The sequence below is a fragment of the Nomascus leucogenys genome, chromosome 15 (assembly GCF_006542625.1).
Source record: "Nomascus leucogenys isolate Asia chromosome 15, Asia_NLE_v1, whole genome shotgun sequence".
Taxonomy (NCBI): Eukaryota; Metazoa; Chordata; class Mammalia; order Primates; family Hylobatidae; genus Nomascus; species Nomascus leucogenys.
In genome coordinates, this window is record NC_044395.1 from 15195540 (window position 1) to 15202573 (window position 7034).

At 52.1% G+C, this 7034-nt stretch overlaps 1 pseudogene; it reads left to right on the plus strand.

Moving 5' to 3' along the window:
* Positions 1-3419: 3419 nt before the first annotated feature.
* On the plus strand, positions 3420-4898 carry LOC101178234 (annotated as a pseudogene).
* The last annotated feature ends 2136 nt before the right edge of the window (positions 4899-7034 follow it).

Genomic DNA, 7034 nt, shown 5'->3' on the forward strand with positions numbered 1-7034 from the left:
GCTTAGGTAATGGGGATGAGGGAAGGCTTAAGATCCAAGAGGTTTAATTTACAGAAGGATTTGTCTTTGGGGGGTCTTTCTTGTTCCTCCCAGGAGGGGATAAATATCCTGCTAAACTGTTGCACTTGATGGAAAATAGGATGCCGTGTATTTACTGAGCACCTACTATGTGCCAGGCTCTATTCTCAAAGGGGTTCCTTGAACAGACTGGGACAATTCTGCTTCTATAGATTCCACCTGAGGCATCTATCTCATGGGGGCAGGGGTAGAATTGTCCCAGCTCTTGGAATGTTAGAGAAAAGTTATTGCATTGCTTAGAATTTAGAAAACTGAGTTTCTACTTCTTCCAGGATTCCTAGCACTCAGAATCTGCCCTTTGGAAAACTGATTCTGCTATTTGTATTTTCTATTTCTATTTTCTAGCTTTTAACAGATACAGTTATATTTGAAAATACCAGCCTGTCTTTGGCAGCGCTAAAAGAACTAAAGAAAGGATTTAATTTCAGCATGAGCTGAAGTTAAAAGGGAAAAACTGTCCCTTACCTCTGGGGAGGCTGGTCCCCAAAGGGATGTGAGAGATGTGAGAACCCTGAGACAGAGAAGTCTTGGCTACTAGGGGGGCCTTGAGAGATGGAGAAAGTAGGTTGGGTTTCTGGCTTCCCTGGTTTCTGGAAAAAAAAAAAAGTTCAGGAAATATCACCCCAAAATATTCAGCTCTGGTATGCTGATTACCTCAAACTGAGAGCACTTGGGGTACAGTAAATGCGGTCAGGGGCTCTCTCTCTCTGAACTCCCTGTATCTGCCTAAAGACAGGTCCTCCAAAAAGAAGCCAGTTGTCATGAACCCCTCCCCAGGAATCCATCAAGCAGAGAAGACTGGCTCCTATCACGGGACAGAGAGGAAACTGGGGGTCTAGGGGGCACCCACGCAGGCAGACTTTGTCAGACCGTCGCTTATTCTCCCAAGGGCCCATTCATTTTTCCAAACCTCGTATACTCTCCCCTAACTTGCCTGCATCCCTGCTTCTCCCTCCTCTATGAAGAATGCATCTCAGCTTCTAGATCTCGCTGGGTTTGGGGTATGCACTTTTCCTTCATGTGACGCTCCTGTGCACACAAAAAAAGTGTCTACCTTTTCTCCTGTTAATCTGCCTGCTGTCAGTTTATTTCACAGACTCAATTACGGAAGTCTCAGAGGGAGAGGGAGGGGTTTCCCTCCCTGACACAGGCTCCTGCGTGGATCAGCTGTTATTCCCTTCCTTCCTTGGGGTATCCACAAGAGCCCCCCGACCTTGCCCTTGCAATGTCTCCCTTGTCACTTGAGCCAGTCTGGGAGGCTTTCTTTCTATTTCTTGCAAGTCACCATCCCAATGTGTTTCTTTTTTCTTTTTCTTTTTTAAATTAATTTATTTTGGAGTGGGGGGCAGGGTCTTGCTCTCTTGCCCAGGCTGGAGTGCAGCAGCACCATCACAGCTCACCGCAGCCTGGGTCTCCTGAGCTCAAGCGATCCTCCCTCTTCAGCCTCCTGAGTGGCTGAGACTACAAGTGCACACCACCACCCCTGGCTAAGTTTTGTAATTTTTTTTTTGTAGAGACGGGGGTCTCACTATGTTGCACAGGCTGGTCTCGAACTTCTGGCCTCAGGCAATCCTCCTGACTGGGTGGAAGCTCCAGATGCTTTGGGTCTTCCTCACCACAGGCCCTTTCTTCTGCTTACTGTGTGCCCAGCACTGGAGATAAAAATAAATAAATAAAGATCCTGCCCCCACTGCCTGAGGAGCCCCTGGCTGATGAGGTAAATGGGCTGGGCTGGGCGAGCCTTTCAGGGGATGCCAGGAAGAGCCGCAATTCTGGAATTGCCTCCTCCAAGGCACTGAACTAGGCCCTGTTAAAATTAACTCCACCAATTAAAGGCATCGTTATGAGACAACGCTGCCTGTCTTCTTCTTTATTTTTAATTGCAGAGCCTGGCCTAAAGTTGTCACACCATTTATAATTAGAGCAGAGTTCCTAAGCAGAAGGCCAAGGAACAGGGAAGGGGAAGAAGGGATGGAGAAGAGAGGGGCTCTTGGTCTCCCTCCCCAGGTCTCTCTGGTCTGATCCGGGCTCATCTGCCTCTGGACAGCTGTGACAGGCTGCTGCCCCACTAATGGATGGGCTGTCTAGGGAAGCACTTGCTGTCCCTCCCTCACCTCTCCGTGCACACCCTGATTATAGTCATTAGGGAGTCACCCTGAGCGACGGGAAGACAAGCGGGTGGTACATCGGCAGCCCAGGAGGCCAGAGGTGGCTGGGGGGTGCCGCAGGACTGGCTCAGGCTGGAGAGCAGAGCCTGGAGAAAGCGCAGCGGCTGAGCTCCTCTCCTGCCCTCTCCCTGTGGGGAGGCATCCGTCGCTCCAGTCAAACAACCCATGGCTGGCACAGCAAGAACAGTGGGAGGGTGAAAGTGAGAGGCTCTAGACCCAGTGGATGCCTCTGGGTCCGGCCTCCAGGCCCCCAGCAGCTTCAGGGCACTCTGTAACCATGGCCATCTCCTGCACATCTTCCCATAGGATGGTTGGAAAGAAGGCTTGGGAGGGAAGAGACTAAAGAAAATCCTTGTCCCTACCGGCAGAGGTCAGACATGGGGCAGCCTCTAAATTTGGTGGGAGACAGCAGGGCCCAGGCTCCTGGGATCCCACCTCCAGCCTCTGCTCCCACCCAGAGGGTTGGGGCTCTGCCTCTGCTGGTCCAGGGCATAGACCAGGGGGTGGCCCAGTCCCCACTGTCTCCCTGGGCCACAGGTGGGGAGCACAGGGAGGTCAAGCAAGCTGTGAACTGCCCAGCACCATTGCCTCCTCTTATCACATGCCACCTCTTTCTAGCCAGGACCAGCTTCTAAAGCTTCCCCCATCCCTGCCCTCCCATTTCCAAGGTGGGACTAAATTGCTGTTCCATTTCACCCCAGCCTGCAGTGGCCAGTGACAATGCTAAATGCATCCTGAGCCCTATGCCTGATGGTCAAGAAACTCCCCACCCTTCTGTGTTCTAGGAAAAGGCTCACTGCCAAGAAGCCCCCTTCCCCGAGATTCCTTGCTTAGGTGTGAGAAGGCCCGGCACAGACACTCCTAACTCCCATCCTTTGTCTCATAACTGATGAGCCAAACCAGCAGCCAATCTAGACAAAATGCCACCAGCTTGACCCGACCACACTTGAGTCAGGCATCTCTGCCCTGAACTTTGCCCCACTCTCAGCCTGAGCCAGCACAGGAACTCAGGACGCCCTTCTCAACACCCTCGCCCAGGATGCAGGGGCAAACATTCCTGCATCAGCACCAGCCAGGCCACCTGTTGGCCCCACTCCCCACACCTGTCTCCTTTTAGCCTTATTTATTAAAAATAATAGACCAAGAAGCAGCTTCTCCGCTCCTTCTGGAATCTCCGCCTGGTTCAGCCCACCTGCCTCCACTCCTCCCTCCACCATGTCCATCAGGGTGACTCAGAAGTCCTACAAGGTGTCCACCTCTGAACCCCGGGCCTTCAGCAGCCGCTTCTACACCAGTGGGCCCAGTGCCCACATCAGCTCCTCGAGCTTCTCCTGAGTGGGCAGCAGCAGCTTCCGGGGTGGCCTGGGCAGAGGCTATGGTGGGGCCAGCAGGAGGCATCACCACCATCACGGTCAACCAGAGCCTGCTGAGCCCCCTTAACCTGGAGGGGGACCCCAATATCCAGGCCGTGCGCACCCAGGCGAAGGAGCAGATCGAGACCCTCAACAACAAGTTTGCCTTCTTCATGGACAAGGTACGGTTCCTGGAGCAGCAGAACAAGATGCTGGAAACCAAGTAGAGCCTCCAGCAGCAGCAGAAGACGGCTCAGAGCAACACACACAACACGTTCGGGAGCTGCATCAACAACCTTAGGCGGCAGCTGGAGACTGGGCCAGGAGAAGCTGAAGCTGGAGGTGGAGCTTGGCAACATGCAGGGGCTGGTGGAGGACTTCAAGAACAAGTATGAGGATGAGATCAATAAGCTTGCAGAGATGGAGAATGAATTTGTCCTCATCAAGAAGGATGTGGACGAAGCTTACACGAACAAGGTAGAGCTGGGGTCTCACCTGGAAGGGCTGACTGAAGAGATCAACTTCCTCAGGCAGCTGTAGGAAGAGGAGATCCGGGAGCTGCAGTCCCAGATCTCGGACACATCTGCGGTGCTGTCCATGGAAAACAGCCGCTCCCTGGACATGGGCAGCATCATCGCTGAGGTCAAGGCGCAGTGCGAGGAGATCGCCAACCGCAGCCAGGCTGAGGCTGAGAGCATGTACCAGATCAAGTATGAGGAACTGCAGACGCTGGTTGGGAAGCACGGGAATGACCTGCGGCGCACAAAGACTGAGATCTCCAAGATGAACTGGAACATCAGGCGACTCCAGGCTGATTGAGGGTCTCAAAGGCCAGAGGGCTTCCCTGGAGGCCGCCATCGCAGATGCCGAGCAGCGTGGGGAGCTGGCCGTTAAGGACGCCAACGCCCAGCTGTCCGACCTGGAGGCCGCCCTGCAGCGGGCCAAGCAGGACATGGCGCGGCCGCTGCGTGAGTACCAGGAGCTGATGAACGTGAAGCTGGCCCTGGACATGGAGATCGCCACCTACAGGAAGCTGCTGGAGGGCGAGGAGAGCCGGCTGGAGTCTGGGATGCAGAACATGAACATCCATACGAAGACCACCAGCAGCTATGCAGGTGGTCTGAGCTCGGCCTTTGGGGGCCTCGCAGGCCCCGGCCTCAGCTACAGCCTGGGCTCCAGCTTTGGCTCTGGCGCGGGCTCCAGCTCCTTCAGCAGCACCGGCTTCACCAGGGCGGTGGTTGTGAAGAAGATCAAGACCCGCGATGGGAAGCTGGCGTCCTCTGATGTCCTGCCCAAGTGAACAGCCACGGCAGCCACTCCCAGCCTGCCCCTCTTGGGGCTGCCCCAGAGCCTAGGAGGGAGGCTGCTGTTCTGGGGAGCACAGGGAACAGGAGACCCACCTGAGGCTCAGACCTAGCCCTCAGCCCACCCGTTGGGGAGTTTACTGCCTGGGGATCCCCATTGCCCACGCCTCCAGCTACAAAAAAATTCAATTGCTTTTGTTTTTGGTCCAAAACAAACCTCAGCTAGCTCTGCCAAATAATAATAATAGTAATAATAATAATAATAATAGACTGGGTGCAGTAGCTCATGCTTTAATCCCAACACTTTGGGAAGCCAAAGCGAGCGGATCATTTGAGGCCAGGAGTTCAAGACCAGCCTGAGCAATATAGCGAAACCCCATCTCTACAAAAAATACAAAAATGAGCCAGGTGTGGTGGTGTGCACCTGTAGTCCCAGCTACTCAGGAGGGGGAGGCTGAAGCACAAGAATCACTTGAACCTGGGAGGCAGAGGTTGCAGTGAGCCGAGATTGTGCCACTGCACTCCAGCCTGGGCGACAGAGCAAGACCCTGTTTCAAAAACAAACAAACAAGCAACAACAACAACAACAATAATAATAATAATAGCCTCCCTGTTTTTTTAAAAGCCTGTTCTGTCTGACCTTGAGACATTTGTATTTTCCCTATTGCAGTAACCCTCCCCTCTTATTGCAATTGTCTTTTCACATAGTCTCTCTCACCTCTCTCACCTAAGTCCTGATTTGCTCTTTGTTTGACACCAGCCAGGAACAAGAACCCTTCCCCACTGAAATTGCCTCTCACAGGCCATCTACCCTCAGTGGCCTCCACTTGGTCCCTTAGGTGATGTATCAGCTCTGCGGGTAACCAGGTTCACTGATAGGTTAATGAGCTCCCCTCTATGCCCCTAACCAGCTTCCCGACTCTCCCCTGTCTCAGGGCTTACCGGTTAGTAACAAAAACAAGCTTATCTTTCTTGAACTTTCATACTGTGCCATGCGCTGTGCTGGGCACTTTCCAGGCATTTTCTCAACCCTTGGGAGCTGAGCACTGTTATTATTCCCATTTCTCTGATATGGAAATTCATTCTGCTCAGCTGCAGAACGGCAGCTCCATGGGACTACCCCACCAGCCCTACAATATGTGATCACTTCCTTGCCTCATAGATTCCTTGTGAGGGTTAATGGCATAGCATGAAGGTTCAAGAAAAATAGTCTTGCCCATGCCATCATCATCAATCGCCTATAAGGCAGGTCCTTAGAACAGTGTCTGGCACACAGTTGATGCCTTATAAGTGACTGTTCTTTCTATTACCACTATGACAATCACATGGGTTGTTAGTAGGTTGCATTGTCACTAAGATGATGATGGCATGGGCCACTATGTGAAAAAGGTTCAGCAGTGCTGGGTTAAGTAACTTGTCTAAAGTCATACAACTACAATGTGTCCATTTGTAACGTGCCATATAATTCACTTCTGTATCACCCAGTTTATTTACTATCTTCATTGCTTATTGGCCCCGTTGCTAGGATGTGAGCTCTGCAGGGCGAGGATCTCTGTTTTGTTCACTGCTCTATCCCTAATGCCTGGATAGGTCCTGGAACATAGAGGGTGCACAATAAATATTTTCAAGTGAATGCATTGATAAATAAAAGAATCGTAAGGCTTGCGCTCCTTACCATTGCACTCTAAGGCAGCCTTCTGGTCCTAGACCTGCAGTTTCCTTTGAAAGTCAAAGTCAGCCTAAACCATTCCTGATGGGGAAGATGAAAAAAGCACTCTCTCCCTAGCCCATGAATAATCCCTTTACTTAGATAGGGAACTTGTGGGTTTCTGGAGAACTTTCACATGCATCACCTGGGTGTTCCTATTATCTCCATTTTACAGAAGGAGAAACTGAGGTGCAGGGACCTGCTTGGGTCCTTCCCTAAGAGCCATTCTGCCACCCAGCCCTAGCCCAGCCTGGGACCAGCCTCCAGCACAGTCCTCGCCCCCGTGGGCTGCAGAGCAGACAAGAGTCCCGCTTCCCTTTCTGCTCCACTAATTATCCTTTTAACTCACACTGGTGTATTTTTGCCGCACGATCTGCAGTTTTATTTTTATCCACCTCTCGGTAATGGTATTGGGGCCGTTACT